General features: G+C 53.8%; 1 pseudogene; it reads left to right on the top strand.

Moving 5' to 3' along the window:
• The first annotated feature begins 8,517 nt into the window (after positions 1–8,517).
• Positions 8,518–10,813, top strand: LOC132535907 (MARCKS-related protein-like; annotated as a pseudogene).

Raw genomic sequence — 10,813 nt, 5'->3', positions numbered from 1 at the left:
TGCTGTGTCTGTCTTCTCTCTGTGGAGTTTGGGTGGGCCAGAGTGGGCTGGTCTGGTGTGCATGTCACTCCCTGCCCTCACTGCAGCCCTCGGCAGCGGGCCAGAGTCCCCGCAGAGGGCTGTGGAGCAAGCTGGGGGACTGGGCCAACTTGGGGGAACTGTCCATAGGCAGTTTGACATGGAGGGCTTAGTGTCACATCCCAGCCACAAGGCACATGCATCTGAGCGACGTCTCACTCTGTACCAAGGGCTCCAGAGTAGCAGGACCCTGGGCGCCTCTCATGGCCTAAGTCCAGAGAGAGAAGGAATCGCAGCAAAGCACCAAGAAGCTTCGAGGCATCAGACCAGGAGAATGGGCAGATTGGTGGCTTGACATCCACTCCTGACAAAGCTGACAGGAAGCCATCCCTGGGGGCTTAGCCCTGAGTCTGTTGACTTATCCTGTCTTTTTTTCTTCTTAATATTACAATAGGTTTTTAATTAATTAATTAATTAATTAATTATTACTAGAGACAGAGAAATTGAGAGGGGAGGGGGGAGCAGAGGGAAAGAGAGACATCTGCAGCCCTACTTCATCACTTGTGAAGCTTCCCCCCTGCATGTGGGGACGAGCTTGAACCTGGGTCCTTGAACACTAATGTTTCTGCTTAACGAGGTGTGCCGCTGCCTGGCCCCCAAGCCTGTCCTTCTCCTCCTCCTCCTCCTCCTCCTCCTCCTCCTCCTCCTCCCCCTCCTCCTTCTCCTTCTCCTCCTTCTCCTTCTCCTCCTCCTCCTCCTCCTCCTTCTTCTCCTCCTTCTCCTCCTTCTCCTTCTCCTCCTCCTCCTCCCCCTCCTCCTCCTCCTTCTTCTTCTCCTTCTCCTCCTTCTCCTCCTCTTCCCCCTCCTCCTTCTTCTTCTCCTTCTCCTCCTTCTCCTCCTCCTCCTCCCCCTCCTCCTTCTTCTTCTCCTTCTCCTCCTTCTCCTCCTCCTCCTCCTTCTTCTTCTCCTTCTCCTCCTCCTCCCCCTCCTCCTTCTTCTTCTCCTTCTCCTCCTTCTCCTTCTCCTCCTCCTCCTCCTTCCCCTCCTCCTTCTTCTTCTCCTTCTCCTCCTTCTCCTCCTCCTCCTCCCCCTCCTCCTCCTTCTTCTCCTTCTCCTCCTCCTCCCCCTCCTCCTTCTTCTTCTCCTTCTCCTCCTTCTCCTTCTCCTCCTCCTCTTCCTCCCCCTCCTCCTTCTTCTTCTCCTTCTCCTCCTTCTCCTTCTCCTCCTCCTCCTCCTCCTCCCCCTCCTCCTTCTTCTTCTCCTTCTCCTTCTCCTCCTCCTCCTCTCCCTCCTCCTTCTTCTTCTCCTTCTCCTCCTTCTCCTCCTCCCCCTCCTCCTTCTTCTTCTCCTTCTCCTCCTTCTCCTTCTCCTCCTCCTCCTCCTCCCCCTCCTCCTCCTTCTTCTCCTTCTCCTCCTTCTCCTTCTCCTCCTCCTCCTCCCCCTCCTCCTTCTTCTTCTCCTTCTCCTTATCCTTCTCCTCCTCCTCCTCCTCCTCCCCCTCCTCCTCCTCCTTCTCCTCCTTCTCCTCCTCCTCCTCCTCCTCCCCCTCCTCCTTCTTCTTCTCCTTCTCCTCCTTCTCCTCCTCCTCTTCCTCCCCCTCCTCCTTCTTCTTCTCCTTCTCCTCCTTCTCCTTCTCCTCCTCCTCCTCCCCCTCCTCCTTCTTCTTCTCCTTCTCCTTCTCCTCCTCCTCCTCTCCCTCCTCCTTCTTCTTCTCCTTCTCCTCCTTCTCCTCCTCCCCCTCCTCCTTCTTCTTCTCCTTCTCCTCCTTCTCCTTCTCCTCCTCCTCCTCCTCCCCCTCCTCCTCCTTCTTCTCCTTCTCCTCCTTCTCCTTCTCCTCCTCCTCCTCCCCCTCCTCCTTCTTCTTCTCCTTCTCCTTATCTTTCTCCTCCTCCTCCTCCTCCTCCCCCTCCTCCTCCTCCTTCTCCTCCTTCTCCTTCTCCTCCTCCTCCTCCTCCCCCTCCTCCTTCTTCTTCTCCTTCTCCTCCTTCTCCTTCTCCTCCTCCTCCCCCTCCTCCTTCTTCTTCTCCTTCTCCTCCTTCTCCTTCTCCTCCTCCTCCTCCTCCTCCCCCTCCTCCTTCTTCTTCTCCTTCTCCTCCTTATCCTTCTCCTCCTCCTCCTCCCCCTCCTCCTTCTTCTCCTTCTCCTCCTTCTCCTTCTCCTCCTCCTCCTCCCCCTCCTCCTTCTTCTTCTCCTTCTCCTCCTTATCCTTCTCCTCCTCCTCCTCCTCCCCCTCCTCCTTCTTCTCCTTCTCCTCCTTCTCCTTCTCCTCCTCCTCCTCCCCCTCCTCCTTCTTCTTCTTCTTCTCCTTCTCCTCCTTCTCCTCCTCCTCCTCCTCCCCCTCCTCCTTCTTCTCCTTCTCCTCCTTCTCCTTCTCCTCCTCCTCCTCCCCCTCCTCCTTCTTCTTCTCCTTCTCCTCCTTCTCCTTCTCCTCCTCCTCCTCCTCCTCCCCCTCCTCCTCCTTCTTCTCCTTCTCCTCCTTCTCCTTCTCCTCCTCCTCCCCCTCCTCCTTCTTCTTCTCTTTCTCCTCTTTCTCCTTCTCCTCCTCCTCCTCCTCCTCCCCCTCCTCCTTCTTCTCCTTCTCCTCCTTATCCTTCTCCTCCTCCTCCCCCTCCTCCTTCTTCTCCTTCTCCTCCTTCTCCTTCTCCTCCTCCTCCTCCTCCTCCCCCTCCTCCTCCTTCTTCTCCTTCTCCTCCTTCTCCTCCTCCTCCTCCTCCTCCCCCTCCTCCTTCTCCTTTTTCTTCTTCTTCGTCTTTGTCGTCTTCTGCTTCTTCTGTTTCTGTTTCTCCTTATTCTCCTCCTTCTTTCTTCTCCTCCCTTCTTTCTTCTCCTCTCTTCTTTTTCTCCTCCTCCTCCTCCTCTTCCTCCTCCTCCTTCTTCTTTTTCCCTGTCTTGGTCATATTTTCCCTCTTTTTCTCCCTCCTCTTTTTTTTTTTTTTTTGTATTTGATAAGATAGAAGCTGAGAATGAAATGGAAGATAGGTAGGCAGGCAGGTAGGTATATACACACACCACACTGCTTTATTGCATGTGAAGCTTCTCTGCAGATGGAGGTGGGGCTTGAACCCAAGGCCCTGAGGCATGGGAACATATGCGTTTGGTATGCGTGGCCCCTACAGTTCTTTCTTATCCTGGAATGTTTGAGGTTAAAAACACTTCTCTTTCAGTTTCTCTAAATACACTTTTTCTCCTTTCTTTTTTTTGTTCATAAAATGGAGATATTGGCAAGACAATAGAATAAGAAGGGTACAATTCCACACAATTCCGACCACCAGAGCTCCGTATCCTATCGTCCCAACCTTGAAAGCTTTCCTAGTCTTTATCCCTCTGGGAGTATGGACCCAGGATCATTATGGGGTGCAGAAGGGGTTGGTTCCAGGACATATTGGTGGGGTCATCTGCAAGTCATATTGGTGGGGGCATCATGGTAAGATCTGGAACCTGGTGACTGAGAAAACATTAAGATATAAATCAGGGAGTTGGGTGGTAGTGCAGCAGGTTAAGCGCATGTGGTGCAAAGCCCAAGGACTGGCATAAGGATCCCGGTTTGAGACCCCAGCTCCCCACCTACAGGGAACTTGCTTCACCGGCGGTGAAGCAGGTCTGCAGGTGTTTATCTTTCTCTCCCCCTCTCTGTCATCCCCTCCTCTCTCCATTTATCTCTGTCCTATCCAACAATGACGGCATCAATAACAACAACAATCATAGCTACAACAACAATAAAAAAACACGCACAACAAAAGGGAAAATAAATATTAAAAATTTTTAAAAAGATATAAAGCAGAACAAATTGTTGACTAATCCTGAACCTAAAGGCGAGAATATAGCAGATGAAGATCTGGGGGTCTCCATTTTGGAAAAAGCTAGTAGGTCTATTTTAGATATATTCCAAGGGGCCCATGGATTTACTAGTTTTTGCCTGAGCCGGGCATCTAAAATGCAGGTGGACCCAAGTTGTTGTCTGAGGAGATGGTGTCATAGTTGGCAAAAGGACTAGAAAGCTGGATCAGGGAAGAGAGTAGCTCCCAAATATGGGGAAAGTGTATAAATATTGTTAACCGTAAACCCCATCAATTTGATTTGATGTGGGGCCCAGAGTCAGCACAGGAGCCTGTGTGACCTCTGCATCCCTGTAGGCCTGAGCTCACATTCTGTGGTCACGGCTAGGAACATTCCAGGCTGCACTCATTTCAGGATCCATCTTCCTCGGGTGGTAGGTAGAGTGTGTTATCCAACCTCCCCTCAGAGAATGGAACAGTCCCTACCACTGTTGATCCACATTGAGGGCAAGGTCCCGTAGGGGCCCCCAAAGGGGTCCATGATGTTCCAGATGGAGATGAGCAGTGACAGTGGAGAGAGGGATCTGTTAGAGGTCTAGGCCCATCATGTCTGTGTGGGAACCCCGGGGCTCCCTGACTAGGGCCGCAGGTGCTGGGGTGGCCTGGTAGTGACTAAAGAGTCATCATTGAAGTGTGCCAGTCTCTTGTCCTTGTCCAGCTTTTGTAGTCCTTACTTTGTCTGACAAGGTGAGCTTTGGAGTGAGTGAGGGGAGTGAAACAGGAAGTAGGTGAGGAGGGTGTCTAGGTCTAAGTAGAAACTATTTCATTAGGTACTTTGTGGTGTCTTTTTAGGCCCCTCCACTTGCTTGCTGCCTTTATTGACTCACTGCAGACTGTTGTTCCATATTGGTATCCTCCTTCTTTCTTGTTCCTCTAGTTCTCCTCCTCCTCCCTTCCTCCTTTGCTCCTCCTTCTCTTTCTTAACACTGCTCAGCTCGTGGTGGTGCTGGTGACTGAACCTAGGACTTTGGAGCCTCAGCCACGAAGTCTTGTTGCATAAGCACTGTGCTACCTCTCTGTCCCCCTTCCTCTTCTCTTTGAATAAGGAAACTCAGATGTCCATGCATTGAATCCTGGACTTGAGTGAACTCTGCCCAAGGGGTACGAGCGTAGGTAATGTGGTCAGTTACTGGCTTATGTGTTTTAGAGAGGAAACTGATTTCTGACTTTCTAGCTCCTGTGTGCTCTATCTGTCCCACAACAGCTGGGGCTGTATTAGAACGAGAGAGAAATCACATGCTAGGTTCCCCGAGTGATGTCGCTCAGCAGAGCTTCCCACCGGCCAGGGAGCCCTTCCTGCTGAGGTCTCTTGAGAAATCGACTTCCACGTATGGCACTGTAGGGTCCCTGTTAGCGCAGCCAGAGTCCCAGGACCTGGCCAAGGTGTGCCTTCTCGAGTCTTCTTGACTTCTTCTTTCAGTAGTGGGAGCTTCCTCCTGGGACTCAAGAACTGAGATGGGAAGCACACGGCGACACTTCCCATTTTAACGGGCGCGGTTACATGCTTCTAGCATTCTTCCAGGGTTTGCAGCCTGGCTAGCTGCGACCTCCTCCCAGGAAATTCCTGTCACCCCTGAACGGTGCCCTATGTCTTCACAGTTGCACTGACATGCTTTCTAGTTTCTTTGAAGGTCCCAGTGTCTGGCTGGGAGTGGACTAGTGGCGTGTGGACTGTTGGCTCCGGGAAGAGAGTCTGCCTTGGCTGTGCTCGTACATTTCCCAAGAGAGTCAGTGAGGTGGTGCTCTCTGCCCTGTGACTGCTCAAGTCTCTCCTGGCCTGGCTTGCCGCTCAGGTGCTGACTGGGCTGCTGCTTCCTCCAGTTCTGGGAGCCAGTGCATCTGCCAGTCTTTAATGCTGAGTGCGCTGTGCAATAGGGGTACATGCCCCCCACCTCCCAGCCATGCGACTGTCAGCTCCATCCTAGCCTGCATCTCCTGCCTGAGCAGAGCTCCAGGATCTTCCCAGGGAGGGCTGGAAGCACCTCCCCGGCTCTCCCCCGTGCACACGCACTGACCCCGGCTTGTACATGCCCCTGCACACGTGTGTGACCTTTCATTCTCAGGAATATGCCAAGACACTCCAAAGCCCTTGTGGATGCCTCAGTCCCCAGCCTTTCTGGCCAAGACTTTTGTTTAGTCAGTAGTTTGTCTGGACTGTTTTTAATAGAGACGAAGAGAAGCAGAGGACAAGGAGATAGAGAGGGAAAGAGACAGAGAGACGCTAGCAGCATGATTTCACCACTCGTGAAGCTTCTCTCCTGCAGGTGGGGAGTGGGAGCTTGAACCCAGGTCCTTGTACATGGAAGGTAACGGGTGCACTCTGCTGGGTGCGCTGCCACCCGGCTACTTTTCCTGTTACCCACCACCTCAGGCGGTCAGTGTTGCACAGTTGCCAAGGTTCCTATCTGCCATCCTCTGGTGGCTGGTTCAAGGAAGAGCTGTTGGCACTGGGTGTTTTTAAATAAAGACAGCTTTTTATTGGTGTCACCCAGGGAGCCCCCAAAGGAGCAGACCAATGCCAAGTGTCTCAGAACCAGACCGTGTTGGCTCTCAGCCCTGTTGTGCCCCGTGTGGCTGGTCAGCCCCCACATCCAGCAGGAGAGCAGTGCTCCACTGTGGAGCTGGGGAGAAGACATGAGTGAACAGGTCAACTGGCATACAACTGCTCATTCTCATAGCCACTCAGCCAAGTGTGCTGGGTCACAGGGCCACCCTGACAGCTGCCTGATAGAGACGAGAGGTATGTGGAGAGTAGAGGGAGGCTGGAGAGCTTCTGCTTGGCCTCTTCACAATTGCGACACTGAGGCCATACAATGGGTGTGGGCGAAAGAGGAATACAAATGCCTGCCATGCAGGTATCCTCTGTGGCAGCTCACAGTCTTTTCAAGCCAGTGCCAACAACAAGAGTTTAGTTTCCCGTCTGCTTTGCTCAGTAGGATGAGAGTGACTTTCTGGGAGCCAAGTACATGTTTCTCCTTCCCAAGGGTACTCATGAGGCCTCTCTAACAAGCACTATGGGAATCCCATTCCCAAGGCCTGGCCCCAAGTGCTGGGACTTCCCTCTGCATCCCCCAGTGCCCTCCCCGCCTCCTCCTCCTCCGCCAGGCTCCAGGGAGTTCCAGGCACATTCTCAGGAAAGTCCCAGAGAGAGGTGGGCGAAGTCATCGCTGAGGCACTGCCCAGCTCTGGGGACTCGGGTCTCCAGGGTGACACAGACAGGCAGCTTTCTGGCTGCTTGGCTTGGAGACAGGTGCCAAGGTTCCATGGCCAGAGGTCGGGGTGCACTGGGAAGCTGCACGGCTTCTGAGCTGGGAACCAAGCTGCTCTCCAAGGCGGTGCGGCACTGCCAGCTGCACAGGCCAGAGGGAGGTAGGGAGCACAGACACTGCAAAGAGAACCCAGTGGTCAGGGCGATTTCACCCCTGCAAGTGGAGTGCAGGTCCAGGCTAGGAATGGACAGTCTTCAGGCATCTGGACCACAAAGACGAAGCAGGGTGCTGCGACACTGCTCTGCACCTCTAGACCGTTAGAGTGCACGTGCTGGGGGGGGGGGGGCGTGTGCACACTCACGTGCCTGTGCATGCGTGTTGCTCGGGAACACTGGTCTATGTCGGTGCCGACAGCTGACAGGTGAGTCATCAAGATGCCAAGCAGGGAACTGTGCGATCAGCCCGGGCACAACTGGGAGGGAAAGTGCACTGCTCTCTGTTGGGGGACAATGACAGTGGGGAGACTTGGGACACAGTGAAGCTGGGACACTGCCGAAGGGAAATTGTTGGGTGGGAAGGGTCTCTGGGAACAAGAGACCCGGCATGCATCACATGCACTGAGCTGGGAAGGGAGGAGAAGAGGGAGGGGGAGGAGGAGAGGAGGAAGGGAGGAGGAGGGGAGAGGATAGGCTGGTGGGCTTGGGGCAACACTAAGAATAAGCAGAGAGCCCTGGCAAGGAGCGGAGGAGAGAGGAGCAGCGGGCCAGGCCCTGCGGACACTGCAGAAATGGCTTTGGCCCGACCACCCTGCCAAGGCTGTGTCCCAGCCTCCCTCCTGCCTCGTCTACACACACACACACGCACACGCACACGCACACGCACATGCACAGCAGACCTGCGTGGTGTCCAAGGTGACCAGTCATCTCCTTCCTCCCGGTGCTCTTGCACTTCTGCAGGGGAGTGACTGGGCCCCACTGTGAGCCTCCCTCAGTGTCCAGTTCATTCTGCAGAGCCGCCCTCAAGCCTGTGCCCTGTGAGCCCCAAGCCGGTGTGTGTGCAGAGACCATTGTCTTCTTCCCAGCACAGACCACAGACCCACACACCCAATGCTATCTCAGTGAGGGACCTCTCCTGTGACATGACTGTCGACTAACGAGTTGGGGAAGTGGGCAGGGTCCTCTCTGAGTACAATTGCTCCTGCCCGCCCCTGCCGATGCTCTACTGGGTGAGGGCTCCTCCCCGATGCATCGATGCACATCATGGCCCCCTGGGCAGCCCTGAGCAACCCAGGCTCTCTGGACTGTCTCTTGTGCAAGGCCCTCCCCACTGTGAACTCTGGGGAAAGGCCATGGCCAGTCCCTGGCATTGTTCTTTGTCCTCTACTGGGCAGGTACCACTGTGGCACATGGCACTAGAACCCTCCTCTGTGTGTCTCCAGTTTGAGTCAGGGGGCCATGCCCATGGTGAGGCACATGCCCCACCGGTCAGCTAGCTTCCTAGATCCCGCCCCCATAGAACATTTCAGCCTAAAGTGGAGTGACATCCTGTGACTTCACATTGTCCATTGTCTTGTGACCTACTTCTCTCTGCTTGCAAACCCTTTCACCATCCACACAAGACAAAGCCTACAGAAGGCTCCCCGTTCCCTCCTCCCAGGGCTCTATGCATTAGTCTCTCTGACACTCCATGCAGTCAGACTATATGTGGCCTTTTCAGTCTAGTTTGCTTCACTCAGAATGATGCTGTTGGGCTTTTCATCTGTCCTTCACCTTCTATAAGAAGTTCTGTACAAAGCAGGGAGATAACTCTCCTTAATCAGCACATGGGAGCACAGGGGAGCTTGCAGGAGTGGTTGAGCAATACTGTGCTGTCTCTTTTTTCTCCCTCTAACAGGAGAGAGGTGGAGAGAGAGAGATATACAGAGAGAGAGAAAACAGCCATAGGAACTTTGGTAAGGCTTACACTCATTGTACACCACTTTGTGCGCCGTCTTAACAATGAGTCATCTACTCACGTGCACGGAAAGTCTCCCCAATTAGCTCTTCAACAAGTTTTTCACCCTATGGCTAAATTTATTCCAAGTTATCTTAATATTTTTAATGGATTTAAAAATATTATCTTTATTTTTTTATTTATTGGATAGAAATAGCCAGAAATTGAGAGGGAAGGGGGAGATAGAGAGGGAGAGACCCAAAGCCCTGCTTCACCATTCGTGGAGCTTTCCTCCTACAGGTCGGGACCAGGGGCTTGAACCTAAGCCCTTGTGCACTGCCAACATTCGTGTTTTGCCTGTCATAGGGATCAGGGTCTCAAACCCGGGTCCTTGTGCATTGTAACGTATGCAAGCAGGTGTGCCACCCCCAGCCCCCGTCTTAATATTTCTTTATTTTATTTTTAAATTTCGCTACTATTGGATTAATGTTTTACAGTTGACAGTAAATACAGCCATCTAATATTTCCATTGCTATTACAGGTAAGCAGGTTGACTGATTCGGTCATGACAGGGTACTGGTTTTTGTCAAACGTGTTTTTCTGCACCAACGTTTCTCATGGTCTCTTCTTCACGGCAACCCATTCTTGGTTTATGGATGAATGCTTTTTCAAATCTACAGGACTAAATTAATAGGATTGCACAGTTTTCACCTCTGATTCATAAGTTGTATTTACCTGGAGCCAATCCCCTCTTCTTCTCCCTCTGCCTCCTCTTTCCCCTCCCCCTCCCCCTCCCCGCTCCTCTTTCACCTTTCTTGCTCTTAAAAATACTGGTTGTGGGGCATTCTGGCATGGAGTGAAGCGGCGGCAGGTGCAGCTAGCGGTCCCGTGCGGAGCTGGGGTGCAGCTCGGTCCCCCCTCACACACACACACCCCTACCCCTGAGGTGCTAGCCTCTGCCAGCAAGGCTGCTCTGAACTCTCCCTTGCGAGCACGGGGAGGCTCCGGGTGCCCCCCAGCAGACCCCTATCTTGGGCATCCAGAGCTCCAAGGCTCCCTGGGACTACGTGACCATCAAAGAGGGAGCAGGCGCCTCCCCCGCTAAGACCAACGGACAGGAGAAAGGCCACTTGAAAAGCAACGGACACTTATCCCCCAAGGCGAAGGGCAGTCGCCCCCCGTGAATGGCGCAGAGGAGGCCGCCGGGGCCACTGGTGATGCCATCGAGCCCACACCCCTAGCCAGGGCGCTGAGGCCAAAGGGGACACCGCCCCCAAGGAGACCCCCAAGAAGAAGAAAAAATTATCTTTCAAGAAGTCTTTCAAATTGAGTGGCCTGTCCTTCAAGAAAAATCAGAAGGAGGGAGGGGTGACTCCTCAGCCTCCTCACCCACAGAGGAAGAGCAGGAGCGGGGGAGATCGGTGCCTGCAGTGAGGAAGGCACTGTCCAGGAAGGGAAAGCTGCTGCTACCCCTGAGAGCCAGGAGCCCCAGGTCGAGGGGGCTAGGCTGGCTCTACATCCAAGGGAGGAGACACAGAAGAGGAGGCAGGGCCCCAAGCCGCAGAGCCATCTACTCCCTCGGGGCCTGAGAGTGGCCCTACACCAGCCAGCAAGCAGAATGAGTAGCTGGGTGGGGGCAGGTGTGTGATCTCTGAGCCACAAAAACTGTGCTGGCCTTGTGAGGTCACTGCCTGGACCTGGTGCCCTGGCTGCCTTCCTGTGCCCAGAAAGGAAGGGGCTGTTGCCCCCTCCCAGCCACCTTCCTCTATCTTCCTCTACTTGCTGTGGATTCTCCAGTCATCCATCTGGCTTTTCTCC

This window comes from Erinaceus europaeus, chromosome X (assembly GCF_950295315.1).
Source record: "Erinaceus europaeus chromosome X, mEriEur2.1, whole genome shotgun sequence".
NCBI lineage: Eukaryota > Metazoa > Chordata > Mammalia > Eulipotyphla > Erinaceidae > Erinaceus > Erinaceus europaeus.
This window is presented reverse-complemented; position numbering and strand designations above follow the sequence as displayed.